Below are 20,465 nucleotides of genomic sequence, written 5' to 3'. Positions count from 1 at the left end.
CATGGTAAGACCTGTCTAGACCCCAAGAGTCGGGGATCTGGTCAGAGAGAAATTTGCGGGCAAAAAGGAATTTGGACCATCATACAGAAAATCTGTACCAGTCCTTGCAGTACATGGAACAAGAACTGTGCTGCTCCCACCTCTTGCCGGAAAAAAGGAGAAAAGATTTGTCTCACTCTACTTAATCAAGCCACACTATGTGGCCAATACTGAACAGTAGGCCGAGTGGACTCCGCTGTAGTAGATGCCCTCCTCTAGCTACAATCCAAGAAGTTCAAACAGAAAGACTCATCACGTTTGAAGAGCCAACTGTAAGGAATGAAGGACTAAGCAACAATGCTATGGAACTTGATCCACTTGAACCAGACATTCAAATTCAAAATAAAATCAGACTAATTCACAAGTTGCAATTAGACCTAATACAGACGTCTACATCAACATGCCTCGTCGAGAGGAGAATAACATTTCAACTAATCCAGATGCAATTCCTACAATTGATCAAACTGCTTCTGGCTATTTCATTAACTTTGATACGTTTTCTCTGGATCCAACCGAGCCGGAAACAACACCAGCCAAAACACCATTCAAGCAAGAATTAAAGAACTTTCTTCTCTTTCTTCAAAAGACATACCTGGTATCACCTTGGATTGAACTCTGGGTAATTTCTGGGATATTGTTTTTTTTTTTTCTGGCTAGGCTTATTATTGACTTTTAGTATGCTTATCAATAGACATCATCCATATCCATCATCACATCGTGAACAAAGAGACTTGTCATCAGTGAACATTACAGCTGTTCCTATACAGCATGGTATAGAATGGGACAAGGTTAATTTCAACATATTCGATCCATCATTTCATATGAACGAGCCTTATTGGGACATAACTCCAAATAAAATAGAATGCCTTATAGGGACATAACGCCTTATAAGGAATGCAGCCTTTTATAGACTAAACCTTTCACCTAGATTCATGCCGAGGGAGGGTTTAACCCAATCGATATTGCTAAGACGTCATCCTTATCACATATGAATAATTTATGAGTACACTCTCCTGGAGGTTTACCTTACCTCTCCCATCGACACACAAGGTTTAATCCCCAACATCATCCTCATACTGAACAATGGGTAACACACGCACATGGACTGTATAAATACAGCACCTCTTGCTATCAGTAGGCATGAGGGAACCGAGACTTCACGGCCGACACACTGACCAGAGATGCTGCGGCTCCAACATGCAATCACTCCAGCTGACAGTGGTCTGACTATCCCTTGTGGGGTGTTCAACTCAAGTTCAGGACGAAGTCCCACACTCTCACTATTCAGGTATTGGGGTTCGACTAAATCGTAGTGGGATTCTTGGCTCTTAGACTCTTGGGCTCTTAGGCTTAGGCTCTTTTGCACCTACTCACATGCTAGGTACACTTAGGAACATCTAGACAGGCATTGTAGGGGTACGCACTATAGTGCATTTTAGATTCATGTATCTGTTCATGACTATTGAAAAATGGTAGAACAATACTATTCCTTTTTATTCACTGTACTGCTGATTCTATATCTCTGCTACTGTGTCACAGTTGTAGTAGCGCATTTATTTTACATGAGAAGAACAACGGTACAATAAATTCTTATTGTAAACATGCCCGACTGTTTCTTCTGTGTATCTCTCTGAGAGAAAACAAGCACGCACGAGGGACTGGGTGAAAAGTAGTATATTGTTTCCACGAGTCTGAGGAATCAGTGTTTGTTGTGTTCTGAGGTTGCCAAAAACGAATCTCTCTGATAAAAGGAGATTCTAGTGGCACTGCGAGCTAGCTAATGCAAAACATAGGCTAACATATTCGGCGGGGGTGTACAGAGTCAGTCTGCCACTAGACCCACGGTATATGTTATCCGTAAACAGCGCAGGACCTGCATGAAGGGTACTATAGGAACTACACTACAAAATACTGTCTAACATATATACTATGGTCTAAATACTGTTTCGCAAAATATCAGCTCATTAAGTGTAAATGTTCTGTTTTTAACTCCAATGGTGAGTTATGTTTGTAGATGATGTGCTGACAATGATAGTTTGGTATTAGCCAGTGCTTTGTTTGTAAAATAATGAGTGCCTGTGCCCAATGTTTTACTCAGAAGCCTGCGACTTGAGCTATTGAATGTGGGTATGCCCAATACCAAAGCTACATAGTCTTGATTCAACCTCATGCCTCTTTAATCCACCACCAGATTTCAGCGGGAATACAGGTGGAAAAACTAGAGCAGCCCAGAAGGTGTGCCCACCTCTGCCAGCCCCACCCTTCAGGTGGGAAGGTTTAGGTGAAGCCCACTCTTCAGTGCCCACCATCTTGCAGGTGACAGGCACTCTCCAACGTGGGGTGAGCACACAGAGGGTCCAGTCACCCTAAGGTCAGTAGCCCATTGGCTACTGATCTTGAGATCCCTAAAATGCCACCTAAATACAGTATTTAGGGGGCAGCCCTGAACCAAGAAGACAGATTCCCACAATCTAAGAAGAAGAAGGGTGAAAGAAGACGCCCAACAGAGGAGACTGCAGAGAAGAACTGACTTGGCCCCAGCCCTACTGCCGTTCCCAGAGATCCTGCACCAAAAGTCACCTTGTCCTGCAGTCAGCAAACTCCTGAACCCCTGGGAGGACAGACTACCTTCAACAAAGACTGGATCTCCTGTGAACAGCAGCTCTGTTCCAAAGAACCTACAAAGCAAGACTCGTAGCCTGCTGAGTTCAAAGAAATCCTATGCCTGGAACGACCACTGCACCAGATGCCTACGGCCCAAATTTGAGTAGCCCACCGGTCCCAGAGAGGTCCTCCAGTGATCCAGAGTCTGACTCCACCGTGGGTTGACCCCTCCAGGACTCCCCAATGAGGCTGCAGTCTCTGCCCGGAGACCTCTTCCACTGCAAGTGACCAGGAAAGGAGAAATCCGACCTCAAAAGACACCCCTTCATCCAGCCGCCCTGCTCCCTGGAAAAAAGAACCCGAGATGCACCTACATCCCCGAGTCCTCCAACTTACCTGCCCAGCTTTTGGTTCCTTCCGGAAGTCTTCCTGGACGAGCCTGTAGCCAAAATCCAAAACCGGCAACAACCATTGAAAACAACAGGGCACCCGATGCCAAAACAGCACCCTGCACCCAGCCGCCCCTGTGCCGCTGCGGGTGCACCTTGTGTGCTAACTCGGCTCCCCCTTTGCCCTGAGCCTAATACCAGGAGCTTTGCTCCCACAACCTTGTGGCCTGCTCGTGAACAGTCACCAACTGGAGGTCCGCTATCTCCCAATGGATAACATTGGGCCTCAGCACTCTGCACCTGGCCACCCTAGTGCCGCTGAGAGGGTTCTGAGAGTGCATCCTCAACCCTGGGGGAGTCTTGGCTCTAACCCCAGAATACCAACTACCACAAATAGCTACTTATCTGTAAACCGATAACTCCATTCCCTCCCATAGGATTGCATTGATTGCTTTTCCCTGAAAATTCTTCTAAGTGTGGAGTTGGTTTGTATAACACATTGAAAAACTGCAAATGTACTAAAAGTGAATTACTTACCTTTTGTCTATAAAATGTCTCAGTGTGATACCTAGGCATATGACACTGATTAGCAAAAGTAATTTTGAAACATTGACTTACCTGTAATTCAACTAACTACATTTGAACCTGCATTCAACTGTAAAACAAAGTATTATTTCACTTACCTGCACCAGGCCTGGCTTGGTTCTAGAAATAAAATAACTTAATAATATCTTTGATACAAACAAATCGGTCGGAGTTCAGTCTTTGAGTGTGTGACATCATTTGCTGCTTGAGTGTGTACAACAAATGCTTAACACTACCCTCTGATAAAGCCTTACTGCTCGCCACCACTACCACAAATAGAGAGTAAGGTGCTATCTACTTTTACCTCTGCCTACCTTTGGGGTTCCACTGGACTCTGTGCACACTATACCTCATTTTGGTATAGTATACACAGAGCCAGTTTCCTACACCTCATATTTCCTGTTTTTAGGTCGAGCCTGAAACAGCCCGCATGCGCTGCCCTGCAAGGCTTCTTGTAAGCACTGTAACTACTCTGTGTGGGCCTGACACCCCCCATGCATTGGATTGGTTGTTGCCTGTGTCATTTTGTCATTGTAGTCTGCAAATGGATAAAGGTGGGTGCATGTTGCACCTCTTTTGCAAACGTACACTCCCACAGTGTTTTGTGAGCAGCGGCGTGCAGGGCGGCAGCTGCAGTGCCTCCTTGTCTCCGTGTGCCCGCCCCACCACTCCTCGTTAAATGGTCCAATTAAGTGTAAAGTGCACCTAATAAGTACTCGTGTTTTTTCATTTAGTGTTGGTGAGCTGTCCTTGCTGCTCGCACACCAGTGGTCTTTAGTATTAAGGTTTACCTCTCGTATTCTTAAGCCACTTTGTACCAAGAGCTGGGGGGGGGGGCGACAGGGCTTATCTGAAGCAGCTGGGAGCGTGCCCAGGGTGGGGGGGGGGCGCTCCGCCAGGCCTGGGGTGCACTTACCCCCTTAAGTGCACTTCTGTCTGTTTACAACAGCTAAAATGCAGCGCCTGTGCACTGAGCGAGGTGCTATGCCTGGCTGGCACATTCTGTCCGGGCTGTGGGGGTCCCCAGTGATGCTTCAGTGAAGGCAGCTGTTTGTCCTGGGGGCGGTGAAACTGGACCCCTTGCCTGCCTTGCTTCTCCTTTCAGGAACATGACTGAAGACTGTAAACTGTATCCTTTTCCATAAGGATGCTAGTGCTTAGAAGTCTGTCACGGTTCTTCAGTCGTGCCAGTAGGGTGCAGGGTCAGTTCGGGACTTTGGGACGCACGAGGGAAAGGTTTGCTTATGTTATGTTATGTTATGTTAAGAAATGTATTGAGCGCATGTACACCAAACGGTTTCACGACGCTGAGATCTAAGGAGATGCTGCCGCAGTGAGAGGATTGACTTAGTCATATGCCTGGGAGAACAGCCCGGTCTTAAGTTGTTTCCTATATTGTGCATAAGAGGTCACAGACCTCAACTCCGTAGAGAGAGAGTTCCAAAATTGTGGGGCCAAGACCGCAAATCTCAATCCCCCATGTTTTCACGTTTAAAGGGCAGAGTAGCCAGAAGATTCAGATGGGAGGACTGCTGATCCCGAGAAGGAGTATAGCGCTGGATGCTAGAGGAGATAAATGCTGGACTGTTACCGGAGATGGCCTTGAAGATAGTGCATCCCAGCTTAAAAGCACAGTGTTTGGCCACAGGAAGCAAGTGTAGGCTTTTCATTAATGGTCTGACGTGATGCCATTTTGGCTGGTGGAAAATCAACCTGGCCGCTTGGTTTTGTACCAACTGTAAGCGATGTAATTAATAAGCTGGGATGCCTACAGACAGTGAATTTGCATAATCAACACGGGAGATTACCAGAGCTAGGATGACTAAAGTCAGGGCTTCCGTGGTCAGAAATCTACTGATCTTCCGAATTCTTCGCAATTGGAAGAAGCAGGAGGAGACCACTGAGCTAATCTGAGCTTTCATGGACAGATCATTACTGATCACTGTGAGAAGTTGGCCTGGTATATGCTGTCCACTAATTAAAGTGGGAACCTTGTACCAGTCCAAACAACCCTTATGGATGATTAGGTTAAAGACAACCTTTATTGAAAGCTATCCTAGTGACAGCTATGGAGAGCAGCCTTCAGGCTAAGTCTCGAAGGAATGTAAAGCAGCTTCGTTTACCAGATTATAACCACTTGAATGACCAAATGAAAGGAGAACCACACAAGGTATATATATATAAAATATATGTATTTATTACTAAACACTTTCTACTAACCTCTTTATGAGATTAGAGAGCAAGATACACAATATTAAAGCACTTGAATGACAGTAAATAGCACAATACACAGTGGGCCCCAGGCGGAGACCAAACCATATTTTAAGAAAGTGGTATAACATCCACGACTTGACTAGACACAGTGCCTAGAGCACGTAGAATCACTGGGACCCCAAGGAACCACCCAAGATAGTGGCACAGCAGACCCATGGGGGACGTGCGCAGTGTGAGAACACAGCCGCGAGCTCCGTACAATCCTATGGCAAAGTCGCTGTTGGAATTTTAAAGCTTAAGGACACTTAGGAGAGGACTTGGAGCAAACCCTTTCAAACTTAGAAGGTTCTAAGGCCAGCACCCATGTGAGCACTGGAGTACTCGTGTTACCTAACCCAGAGAAGACGGGTGCATAGGTGTCAAACGGTGTCGGGAATCTTCGTCGTTTTCAATGGCGTGATGCTCCAAAGTGCTGCTGCCGTGAAGAGGAAAAGTGTCCGGTGTGATCCAAGCCTGGATTGGAGCTGAGAAGAACCTGAAAGCAGAGGGGACAGAGTCTGGGTCACTTGCCAGTGACCAGGGGCACGGTAGATGAATGCCCACTGATGTTGGATGTTTCAGGTGCGAAGAGGTGAAGCTTAACTCTGCAGTCACGGGGACCAGGAGATGTCGATGATGACCAGAGTCCGGAGGCGAGCTGTCCCACAAAGGAAGTGCTGGAGAGTCAGTGTCTGGATTGGAGTCCAACAAGCCTTGGCAACTGCAACCCATGCGGTCAGAGAAAAGATACTTCGGTGTGGACCAGCAAGGTCCAGTGGACTCCCCAAGCGATGGAGGGTCAGGACACGTCTGGAGCAACCAGGAAAGCCCACTGAAAGTTACAGTACCCTTCTTAGGGACCCACAGGTCGATGGACCAGGGATTGCGAAGGGACCTCGAGAGGAATCACTAAATACCAGCCCACGGAACACTCGTGGAGTGTAGGCCAGTAATTTTTGGTAGAATCATTGCTCGGGTCTGGACTAAAAGTAGCTCAAAGCACAGCCTCAGGAATCGCCAAAAAGCATATGCTGCTACAAATGTGCACGGTGTCCAGGAGTTCGGGTTGCACGGTCCCCACAAGGGCTGCGGATCTCAGGCTTGCTGAGAGCACTGGTTGGCCTCCGGAAAGCTTAGGAACCCACCTCCTGTGTTGCAAAATCTTCGGAGTCCGTCAGGAGCTGCCTAAATGCAAATCGGTCAGATGCATTTTTGGTGCCTGCTTAGCAGGCTAGTAATTCCTTTATTCCAAGGGAGATTCTTCGGTCATCCAACGTAGTGTAGATAGTTGAAGTATTTGGGTTCTGTAGCAGAGATTTGTCCAGGTAAATCTAAAGTCCTGTAGCTAGGCTTTCATACTATATACCCAAGGAAGGCGTGGGACAAACTCTGGGGACCCACCTATGGAAGGGTCAGGACAGAGGGGTGGCTACACCCATGTTCTTTGTCCAGTTTCACACCAGAGCAGGGGCTGAGAGCCCCTGCAACTGGTTTGAGCTGGACTATGCACAGGGACACCAAATGTGCCCCCAGTGCAGACATCAAAGCACTCTCAGAGTGCACCCACCCAGCCCCAATACACTAAAGCCTGTCTGGGAGGTGGTCACACCTCCCTGTGACAGGAAACCAATTGTTCAGCCATCCCCTGCCGGAGTTTCATCCAGCAGCAGGAGGGCAGACTCATGTCTGTGGCTGGCAGCATCCATGTTTGATGCCAGGGTCTGTGAAGCTGGTACCGGGTGTACCGGTGTAGTCATATTTCTCCCTTTAGTAGGGTGGAATCATACCTCCCACACCAGTTACTGGAGTGGAGGTATGATTCCAAGGTGTTTGACACCAAACACAACATGTTTCCATGCTACCGTTTTAAAGTTAGCATTTACCGTGAGGTTATAATGCACTTAAGAATATATGGAAGGCTGCATCAAAAACAACCCCGGAATAGAGGTTCCGAAGGCTGCAGAGGGGCTCTGTTCATGCAGTGGCAACCTCTCACATAAAACCCAGCACCCTGCCTTCAGGATTGATAAGGTTCTATTGGTTAGGGGTATACCCATCAATCACCCTCCCGTTTACCTGGGTATCTGAAACGCAATATATAAACAATTGGTAAGGAGGAAAAGATACACAGATATTTTTGGACACGGATACTTTTAATTATCCTGTCATCTGCGTCTAAATTCGCATTTTCGTTATTTGAACATTTTGTCATTGAGCATATACAATAAACATATATTTACACTTAACACCTCTACAGCTAAAAAACAAACTAAAGCTACTGTCCACCGGGGAATTTTTCTTATTGTGGAACCACTTTTAAATAGTGTGGACTACCTAGAAGGTTCAAACATTGCATATAGGAGCATCACTTTCCAAATTATTCATGAGGGGCAATGTAAGATTGTAACATCCACAAGCAATTCAATAAATTTGTAATCCTTCTATAAAACAACTGTCGACGCGGTCGCGTTTCAGCCGGTCTATTTCTTACGGCTTCTTCAGGACAAAAGCAACAGCAGCATTCGCCCATAGGGGTCACACTGATCTGCCTGGGCTTGAAGAGGTAAGGACTCTGCTAACGTCAAGTCTACTGGAAGGGATTTGCATCAATCTCGGAGTGGCCGCTTCTGCGTTATTTCTTTACTCAGCTCAGTTGGAAGGACGACATTCGGTCCGCAGTTTAACATGAGATCCTAGAAGTTTGCATCCCGCGATGGATGAAACGCCACATTATTGACCAGTTGGGAGCCTAATGATTTGTTCTCCTGCGCACTTTGTGTTGCAGTAGTACACCAACTTTTTTTTTGGAGATAGTAAGTGATCAGTGTCTGAAGTAGGCTCACCCATGCCACACAATATATGCTGTGCTGGGTGAAAGTAAAATGTGAAGGACACAGCAACTGCTCAATGGCTGAAGTGAACTTACACATTGTCCTATTCTGTGGTTAGTGGAAGAAAAATGTAAATGGCTGAAGAAGTGATAAGTTGCTGAAGTGGGCTCACCCATTGCTCCATGATATATGATGTGCTCAGTGAACGTAAAATGGGAATGGCATAATAACTGATCTATGACTGAGATGGGCTCACCCATTGCCCCATGATGTATGATGTGCTGGGTAAATGACCAATGGCTGAAGTGGGCTCACCCATTTCCCCATGATGTATGCAACATGTGCACCACCGGAACAGTGGGCACAATTATAATGAAAATGTCAAAATAACTGGTTAATGGCTGAAGTGGACTACCACATTGCCCTATGCTGTACTGAGTGGAAGTAAAATGTGAATGGCTCAATAACTGATTAGTGGCTGAAGTGGGGTGACCCACTGCCCTATGTTGGGTTGGGTGGAAGCAAAATGTGAATGGCTGAATAACTGATCAGTGGCTGAGGTGGGCTCAGCCATTGCTCAGTGATGTATGTCGTGGTGGCTGGAAGTAAAATGTGAATGGCACAATACCTGATCAGTGACTGAAGTGGGCTGACAACATACAGTATGCTGAGGAGGGTGGAAGCAGAGGTGAAACTAGAGTACATGGTTAACTTTATTGTGAGTCACCTACTTGCTGCTCTTTCGCAAAGAGCATGTAGTGTTAAAAAAAATGTTTCTCCTAGCATTGGGACAAATTTGGCATAAAGTGCATTTGCCTCACTGGGTGTGTTGCAACTTGAAGTATTTGTTTCAATCTTTTTCTCTTTCAGCTTCTTCTGAGACGTTCTTTGCATCACAGTATGGAGGCAGGAAAGTGTTTTTTCCCTTTTGAAATTGTTGGGATCACGCTTTATTGCACTCTCTCTCAGCTTTGCATTGTATTACTTTGGTTTGTAGCACTTTCAACATTCATATCTATAAGTATCAATGCATTCTACCTATGCCAGATAGTTTTAGATAGAAAACAGAGACGTCGTCTCGATGGATGATTGATTTCCAGCTGTAACTCAAATAATGGAAGAGAGCTCTGAGGCAGGGTCTGATACTAAGACCCAATCAGAGAGAGAGGGTCAGGAAGCAGAATCTGGGAGTGATATGTAAGTCGGAGTTATTTCTGAAGATGACTCTTTTTTCAGTGACTCTGAGAAATATGGCAGTCGTCTTGTCCCTTCACAATCACAGTCTGCACAGCAGAGAGCCACTGATAGGGTAGACCAATTCAGAGTGTATCCAGGTGCTGCGCCAAGAACAGGCAGCATGCTCACTTTGCAGTCCGCTAATTTAGTTCAGGTACAAATCCTCCATTTGTTGGATGTAAAGTCCATAGTGCATTTCTTTTGCCTACTGGCAATTTCTTTTTGCCTATTGGCTACTTCCATCTTTTTCTAAGTGAAGATTTCAATGAGGAAATTGTGCACAAAAAAATTGAATGCGCTGAAGAGTTTCTTAGGAAGCACAGAGCCACACTGGGGCCTTAATGTAGGGCACACCTGTGCATGCCAATGTCACTCTGGACCTTGAAAAAATGCCTGTGGCTAAATATAAACATGGGAATAATGCTCATAGGAACCAAACCCTCCTAATTATCTACTTGTACCGCTTGGGCAACACCCAGTTCTGCATCAGTCATAAGCAGAAACAGGTTTCTTGTTTTGCAGCATATGCTGCATTTCAATGATATTACTTCTGTATTGCCTCGGGACCACCAGGACCATGACAGGTTGTTCAAAATTCAGCATGTTGTGGAACATTTGCCTACCAAATTTCCAGAGATTTATTCTCGTGGAAAAATCTAGCGGTCTTGCACATCCTTGATCTTGTAGAAAGAACGACTGTTGTTCTGTTAGTAAATATCAATCAAAAGAGCTTGCTAGGGCATCAAGATGTACATATTGTGTGAGATCTCTACTGGTGGTGGGTGCAGCCTAGGAGTATTTACAAAGAAGTACCCCACAATAAATCATGAAGGTTGCCCTTTCATGTTAGGAGTTAGTGAGACAATCCTTCAAAAAGGTTTTAGCCCTCATATAGAAAATGTCTATGCAGGAGTTTAGCTGTTTAGTGATCTGTACAAAACTGGCACTGTGACTTGAGGTATGATTCAAATAGTCCACAAAGGATTCTTTTAGGATCTTGTTTGTAAGAAGCTCCAGAAAGGCCCAAGCAGTGTGTTCCGTTACATCTAACTGTTTGTTGTCAAATTCTAAGACAGATGTGAAGTAGTATATGTGCTCTCTACACTTCTCCAGTCATGGTTTGGGGTCAGTTGCCAGAAGGCCACAAACTTACCTGTGTACTTGATCACAACAGGTACATAGGTGGAGTGGATAAAAAGGACCAGGTTCTTCAGCCATATAATGAGAGTCATAAAACTTGCAAATCGTATAAGAAGTTGACCACCAACCTTATTACATTGGCAATATATAATGTATATGTTCCCTATTGGCAGGCAACCACAGAAAGACTGAAGTCCTTCCTTGACTTTCAATTAACTGTTATTGAAAGCCTTTACACAAGAGGGTTGTAGTGTTCCCTGACAGGGAAAAACCTGCACATCAATACAAAAGTTAATATATAAACAAAGTCAATGGCGTGAAACAGTAAATAGAAAAGTGCTGTAAGTACAGCGGGGTGCTTAGCTAGCTAAAAGCACACACCACCCAGGAGTGCTTAATAAGCAAGTTAAAGAGAAAACCTGCCAATTTAAATATCAGAAAACAAAAGCTAATACAGCACACCCTTAATCTGTGTACATAGGTCCCACTCGATAACCAGTAATGAGGACCGATATTGAATCAAGATCAAAGAGACAATCTCACAACTCATAAAATCATATATGGCAGTCCAAAATCCAATAAGACATGATGAACAATCCACGTAGTTATAATAGAAGACGTTCTTTTTATTGTTTTGAGAGACCAATTTCCAAAGTAGGACACAGCCAACACGTGTTTCGTCAGTACTTGTCGGTACAGAGACTTTCTCAAGGCTATCGAATAATTCTATAAGCTCCAGAATCAGAAAAGTCCTGGAAAGTCAGTACGTATTGGATAAGAGATCCACACCATGTGATAGACAACAGTCCGGATAGTCTACGATAACAGTCAAGTGTGTATTGAAAAGTAATAAGAATCACAGCACAACCATCATGATCATGATGCGTCGAATCCTTGTGGTTTTCCAAAGAGTCAAGTAAATCACCGCGCGTGGGCGAGCGTTATCACGAGCGGTGATTTTCTCGACTCTTTGGAAAACCACAAGGATTCGATGCATGATGATCGTGATGGTTGTGCTGTGATTCAAATCAGTTAATTTCTTTGACAGATAATTTGGTATCATTGGTGCCAAGCCACACACGTGAAGTACAGTTTGTAGTGGGAGAAGTGTTAGAACACAGAATACTATAACATTTGTTTTTTAATTTCTCTCCATTCTTGGCTTCCAAATGTGAATCAGTTTGAAAGACTGATCACATTTTCCAAATTGTCCTCTGAGCAACATGATACTATAGGTAATCCCAAATTCAGAGGTGTACAAAAACGCACTACTTCTAAGTTCAGTATATTGTGCACATTTACAAAAAACATCGGTGTTATACCTGGCATCTTTTGGTGTGATTTCCCCTGTCTTTTTTTTTTTACCTCCTGTTTTTGACTGTATTTTGTTTTTGCTGGTTTTAGGACTCTGGGCACTTTATCATTGCTGACAAGTTCTAAAGTGGTTGTGGTCCTTGTGAAAAATGTATTGGTGATTGGTTTACCCATGATTAGCATATCTGATGCTCTAGTAAGTCCATAGTAAAGTGCACCAGGTGTGCCCAGCCTGTAAATCGAATGCTACTAGTGGGCCTAAAGCACTGATTGTTCCACCCACATAAGTAGCCCTGCAAACATGTCTCAGACCTGCCACTGCAGTGTCTAAAGTGCAGTTTTAAACTGCCATTTTGAGTGGGTGCACTTGCCAGGCTCAAACCTTCCCGTTTACTATATGCAAGTCACCCCTATAGGTAGGCCCACGGCAGCCCCAGGGTCAGGGTGCAGTGAATTTAAAAGGTGGGACGGTACTGGTGGGTTTTATATGTTCTTATAGTGAAATACTGCTAATTTTGTTTTTCACTTTTGCAAAGCCTATCTCTTCGATAGGGTAACATGAGGATTGGCTTGAAATATAATTTATATATCATTTCCCATTGGGAGCAGATAGGGATTTAAAGTTTGGGTAATTCTGAATTCACAATTAAAAAATATATCTTTTAAATCAGTATGCGACTGCCTTCACGGCGGTCGGAAAGTGCATCTTTCCTTTTGCGGCTTGTGCTGCGGGCTGCAGCACAAGCCACAATAGGGAATATACACTTTTTAAACATCCATGCACTGTGTGGCAGGCACCATGTAGTGCCTGCCACATGATACATGAATGTTTAGGGGGACACCACAGGTGCCCCCCAGGCCTCACAGTGGAGTCCTCGGGGGATGAGGGCCCTGTTATGGGTCCCCACAGTCCGTTTCTGACAGCCTTTTTATGGCGGCAGGATCGCCATAGAAAGGCTGTTGGAAATGTGCATCGTAATCCCCATAGTAGTGCCTGAGCAGGTACAGTCTCCATTTTGGGGATTATGATTCACCCTCTGCCCTTACGGACTCCTGAGCCTGTTGGAGGCAGATTGGATTTCCCCAACAGGCATCGGTTGGTCCGCCTGTATCATAATACGGCGGTTGAACCGATGCCTCAGATGTCAGGTGGAACGCTATAGACAAGCTGTCAAAAGGCCTTCCTCCCGACATCGTAATTGGGCCCTCTGTTCCTCTGCCTGTCTGTAGAATACACATCTGGGTTGGCTGACAATTGGGCTCTTGTGCATTCACTCTAGACAGACACACCAAGGGACCTGAGGTGTGCCTTGCATATCCTGATGGGCCATCACCAGGCTGATGGTCCTTCCTGAGCTAGAGTAGTGGGAGGAGTGGTCACTGACACCTGAATAGGGCTGTGCCTGTCCTTTAACAAAGCTGTCTCCACCCCTCTGCAGTGTGCCTGGAGCCAGGTCAGGGAAAGCTAGGGTTGGGTGCCCTACAAAGACTTGCCTTTGAAGTTTGCCTACTTCAAAGGTAGAAAGGGGTATACGTATTGGACCTCTGACCCCCCAAATTCAGAACACCTCTGGACTGAGGACATATTGTTAGGAAGTAGAGCTGGATGCTGTAGGAGGGAATACCACTCTGTATGTTGATTTGTTGTGTTAGCCTGCAGCTTGCTGCTTCTATCCTGGGAGTGAAAGGACTAGACTTTGCTTTCTGTATCCTGCTTCCAAGGGTCTCCAAAAGGCTTGCGTTGAGCTTGCCTCCTGTTAAGCAGTCTCAGGGCATTCAAAGATTTCACCTGCCAGTATTTGGGCTCTTCTGCTGAAAGTCCCGACTTGCCAAGTGGTGACAAATCCAGTCCCAGGGCCCTTTAAAGTGAAACCTGGCGATCCTAAGGAGAATATCCATGCATCGACTCCCAGCACCTTTTTTATTGATGCATCGCTACAAAAGACCGACGTATTGCCGCTGCCTGCTCCGAAGCGTGGTTCCCGCTCAATGCATCGACTGTGGCTTTCACCTCAGGCCCCAGCTCGCCATCGCAGCACATCAAAAGAATTGCTGCAGCGTGAGTTCTAGGCACCATGTGCCTGCTCCGACTCCGACGCAGCACCTGCTTCATAGCTGTGGAATCGACGAAGCACCTACTTTGCTGCTGGTGCATTGATGCAGGATATCTAAATTTTTGATGCATCGTCCCTGGGTGCCGATTCTTCATCAACCCCGCAATAAGTTAACTGAGGCTGCGTGTCTGGAAACCTATGCATCACCTCCCCGGCCAGTAAGGAACCGATGCATCACCTCTTCTGCCAGCAAGAAACCGATGCATTACATCCCCTTCCTATCAGTAAGGAACAGACGCATCGTTTTGTTTTCCGGTGCCTCAACTCCCCTTCGTCTTGCCTCATCTTTGATTTTTGACTCATCTAAGGGACTTTATGCTAAAATGAATGCATGCATTGATTTCTATGGACCAAACGTGTTTAATCTTTTAAAAGTGATATTTTGACTTGTGTATGTTGTATTTTTGTCATTTTTGTCTTGTTTTATGCAGATAAATATTATCAATTTGTCTTATCTGGTGACCTCCTTTTGTAGTGTTTTTACTGTATTATTGTGTACGTGGGTACAAATACTTTACACATTGCCTCTGAGATAAACCTGATCGGTTGTGCCAAGCTACCAAGGGGTGAGCAGGGGTTATCTTAGCTGTGTGACTCCCTTACCCTGACTTGAGTGAGGGTTCCTACTTGGACAGGGTGCAAACCACTGCAAACTAGAGAGCCCATATCTAAAAACAGGTTTCCTTCATACCAATTTTACATTAATCAGATTTTACCATATGAACTGCTGCGTGATCATTGCATATGAAAAATAATTACGAACTGCAGTTAATTTGTTGGCTCTGGGTATTGCATGATTTTGGACAATCAACAAACACTATACATCCCTGAAAACCAAAGGATATGATGTACGTAACGGTATGTAACTTTTGTGAATCGGCCATCAGGGCAAAAAATTGCAGCTGAAAATGTCACCAATTGCATGTTTTTCCTACTTATTTTCATGATATTTTGATTTCAACTATTAGTTTGTATCAGAAAACCATAAGCAACCAATATAGATAACTATAACTGGTGAACATCAGTGTTTTTTTAGATTAAAACTTTATGTTGTCACTGCAATTTCCATCTAACTATACATTACTTTAACATTTGGATTTTTCAGTGCAAAGTAAGACATAATGACAATTCCTAACTATAATGTCAGTTTAACCTTTGCTTTTTCAATGAATATATATGCATATATATATATTATATACAATCAAAGCTACATATATATTTCCATCAAAACTCTCGAAGACCAGTCAGACTGTGACCAAGACCCCGTGAGAGGTCGAAACGCATCTTGTTTGTGCCCAATAATTCGGATTTACTTACATCCTCAACTGGAGTGGCTCGTCTTCTTTACCACACGTTTGGTGAGGATTGTTTGCAAAGATATAAAGTGGCGTCGTCCGCCTTAATGAGCCCTGACCCGGCTGGAAGGGAGTTCAGAGACGCCACTCTGCATTTGGAGATATATATATAATTAAAAACTGACATGATTATAGGGATGAACATCCCTCCAGTTCCACAAATTATGTATAGAAAGGTCAGATCCCTTAGAGACAAGTTGGTCCATAGTCACCTTGAAGTTACTTTAAAAAAAACAAGGGACACTAAGGGAAATGAAAGGGTTTTATCCTTGCGGTAAGTGCAAAGCTTGCACCAACAGCAAGAGAGTGCTGACTTATGAGATTGAAGGACTGAAGAAACATAAAACAATCACAAAGTTCATGGCATGCCAGACCACTCATTCTGTCTATTGCTTGATATGCCCTTGTGGCCTCAAGTATATAGGCAGTACGATACACAGTGTGAAGATACGCGTATTGGAACATATGCGCACTATCGCTAACAAAGATTTAAGCTACCCTGTTGCCAGACATTTTGCCATCAAACATAAGAGCAATAGGGATTTACTACAGTATTTTAGCATTGACCACATTCCAATCAGCAGCAGAGGGGGAGATAGAGTACTGAGACTCAGGAGATTGGACTCTCGATACATCATTGACCTGCAAACAAAGACTCCTAAAGGTCTTAAAAGCGGGGAGGAACTGGCGGTACATCTGGGTACCTAATGACATGAGTCCAATAAAGTTGTACCTGTATGAAGTGTTCTTCTGATATTGGAGCATTAAGAATATAAAGGGCTAGCCAATACACGGTGAGATTTTTATTGTAAATGAATACTGGGGCGGTTTATAAAATAGGGGAGCCGATACATGGCATGATTTACACTGTAAAGATGATGGTGTTTATGATTGATGTCATTTTATGAGGTTAATTTAAAAAAGAGCATTTGAATTGTTGCTCTGTTATCAGTCTTAAGACCACATTCACAATTGTGCATATTAATGAGATATGAAATCAAATAGCACATTTTGAAGATGGTACCGATATTCGGTATCACACTGTGAGTCCGTCTTCAATGACAATATTGCCCATAATGTATGACCTTTCATATGGTGCCAGTTATCGGAAAAGAAAATATAGCCCATGTGCCGATACATGGCATGACTTATACTGTAAAGATGACTGCACCAGTATGCTTTTTATAAAAATGCCATTTTATGAGGTCATTTTCAATGAAAAACAATTTTAACTGTTGATGCAATGTTATATAACATCGCTGAATGCCGATATACGGCATAAAGTAGTGAGAAGACCGGTAAATACAATTCTAAGATGGCGCCGTTATTGTACTGCAAGTCTGTCTTTAACTAGTATGATCCTCCTTATAAATGCATGACTTTAAGATGTTTCCGATAATCGGCATGGAAATCGTTGCCCGTTTTCTGGTGTAATGCTCTTGATGATTTAAAAGTGGCGCCTTCCAGTGTGATGTGTAAACACTGAAGAAGGACTTTTCCAAAACGCGTCTGTTACGCTATCGAATACACTTGGTGAAACCGACCCCGCGAGTGCTGTTACTCACTGTTGGGAGTTTGGAGCAATAATATTAAGCTGGGGCACCACTAGCAATCGGCACCCGCCATTGGAGTGATCCGCAGCCATTGGTGCAAACGGAGCAAGGATATACATATATATATACGGTTTGACAAACACTGCTTGTGCGGTCGAAACACGTTACCTGGTTGTGTGTGGCTGAAATAAAATCTCTACAAAGCGACCCTGAGTGTGCCAGAGTCTGTTTCGAATTGTGTGAACAGTCGTTTACAGGAATATATATATATATGTGTTTCTGTGTTTTATAACTGTATTTACACAGGGATATATTTATTTATTCATTTATTTATAATATATATTTAAATGTGTATTTATTTATTTATTGTAATAATACATGTGATTTACCACACAATTCCAGTTATTAGCAATGAAATAACTGTTTAATGATAATGGTTTTATTATTGTGCACTATTCGCCAGTATGTTTTCCAATCTATATGCAGTAAAAAAGTTTTTAGTCTGTTTTCCATGTTAACTGATCATGTGACACGGGTTTAGCATTTGAAATAAAGAGTCTTTCTGCAAAGCCTACGATATGCGATCAAGGCCGGCGTTCCGGCCGAAACGCGTCATGGCAGGCAGTTGAGAGAAAATAAATTAATCTTCTATTGCCACTAAGAGGAGTTCGCCTCGTTCTGTTTCGCCATACCAGGAGGTTCAGGAATGACTGGTTGTAATAGAAAAAAAAAAACCCTTTAAAAAAAAAACTAAATAAATCTAAAAGACTGCTTCTGTTATAAAACCCTATATGCATTAGTATACAACTCACTGCTAATAGTCTAAAATAGTATTTATCAACTAAAAGTAAGGCTAGTTAAAGCAACATCCCTGTATGAATACCTAAAACCATCTCAATTGGAATTTGTAAAACCATACACATAGACCCAATATTGTAAATTAATTTTTCGGATAAAATAGATACCACATTATTTTTCAGGGTAGCTGTACATTTCCAGTGTCTGTATAATCACTATACAAATGTTAATGATCGACTATGTAAACCTTGTAATTTTCAGAAAAAAATGTGGGTGCAAAGATACTAAAGACATAGTGTACTGTGTATAGTTTACTTCTGTGCAAAAAAGCTATGACCTATTGAACTGTGATGATTATAAAAGGGGGCATAGTGTGGTCTTACTTATGCCGTGCCACGACTAATGTTCTATCCTTTTAACTAATGTCATTACCAAGTGTCAGAGGCAAGTGTACAGATCCTCAGTTGCATTCAAGCCATCTGGCTGCTTGCAATCCAGCTCCAGGATATACCTCGTTTCCAGCCTCCTGAGGGTCTTCTCCCTGTTTCCACCTCTTTTATTTGGTGGCACGGAGTCGATTAAGAAATATCTGAGGCCTTTGGGATCTCCACTGTGGGATTCCTCAAATAGTCGTGCTACTGGGTAGTATTGATCCCTGTTCTTAATGGCTCTAATGTGCTGGAGAATCCTCTTGTGGCCTTGAAGAATGGTGCTACCTACATAGCATAGGCCACATGGACACTCCAGCACATAGATCACAAATTCTGACTTGCATGTCAGACCTTTATGTATGGGCTTTTCCTGGTCACTAAAATGTGTACTGTAGGAGGATTTGTTGACACCATGCTGACATGCCTTGCACAAACTACATTTGAAAAAGCCCTTTCGTTGGGAAAGCTAAGTGGTGGGGAAATTAGAAACAACTGCAGCAGACCCTGCATCGAAAAGGGGCGGGGGCAAGATGGCCGCTGCAACGTTGTGCTGAGAGGTCGCATCCTCTCCCTCTCCCGCACCGGATGAATGAGTTGCTGAGTAAGATGCTGTGCTATCCATGAAATTACCCCTGATGGAGATCGTACGATGGTGGCATAAAGGGATACCTAAAGCACAGCACATCAAGAAGCAAGCGCTTCGGATCGGACAGGTTTGGATCCAAGTTAAGAAAGCAATCACGAGATTCCTAGATGGACATCCCATGGCTCCTAAAATACCCGCCCGCGCTGTAAATCAAGAGAAGGCGAGCGAGAGGGGAAAAGAGATATCGGACCCTCCAGCAGCAGCGAAGACAGGAACAACTGCTAGTCTAAAAATAGACACTCCCACAGGGAAGAACACCGGCGCGATCAGGAAAGTATTCCCCCCCCCCTCTGCCGGAGAAAGTGAAGAAAGGAGACACACGGAAACCGAGCGTGGTTGCTAAAAATAGCAGTGGGAGTACAGGGGAGGTCCGCAACGCGAACAAGATCAACCCCGGGAAAGGAGATGAAAACAGGAATCGGGACACGGGAATGCGGCAACCTACCATGACAGAGATCCTGTCAGTGAAGATCCTCGAGACACCAGAGATACCAGATCCCCTTCGTGAAACTGACGACGCTGTCATTCTGGCCTCGGGAAACGTCCTCGAGGACGTAATTGACGGCGAAGGCTCAGAGAGTCTAGCTGCTAGGCAACGAGTTGAGCCGGCGCCGAAAGTGAAACAGAAAACTGCAGAAGCGCAGATACATGCGGCAGGCGGATTAAACGCTGGAGGTGAGCAACAAAATGAGATTAAAAGTGGAGGTAAAGGGGAGCCCAGAGGGGGTCTGGCTACTGGTATCGGGAATAAGGGAGGCACGACTGCTGACATGCTGGGAGCTCTAATGCTTGTGGAAGAAGAGATGAATGCCTCTAAGAAAATGATCGGCACCTGGGGCAGCAGGGACAGCTTAGCAAACCAGAACTTCTTAGGGGAATCAAACACTGGCAAGCACTGCCAGGGGGGGGGGGACTGTACCTCTCTAGAAGGGGAAGGAGAATTTTATTCGGTAAATGAAGACTCGGGGTCAGCACTCTCATCAGAGTCCAATACAGAGGAGGATGACCAGGATGACCAGGATGATCAGGAAGGTACTGAGTCAGGCATCAGTACATCAGGGAAAGAATCCACAATGAAGAAAAGACATGCAAAATTAAGGAGACAGAACCCTGACTCACCTAGACACTTAGAGAAACGGCTATTGTGGGATTATTCTGCGACCTCGCAAGTATACCA

The sequence above is a fragment of the Triturus cristatus genome, chromosome 6 (assembly GCF_964204655.1).
Source record: "Triturus cristatus chromosome 6, aTriCri1.1, whole genome shotgun sequence".
Taxonomy (NCBI): Eukaryota; Metazoa; Chordata; class Amphibia; order Caudata; family Salamandridae; genus Triturus; species Triturus cristatus.
This window is presented reverse-complemented; position numbering follows the sequence as displayed.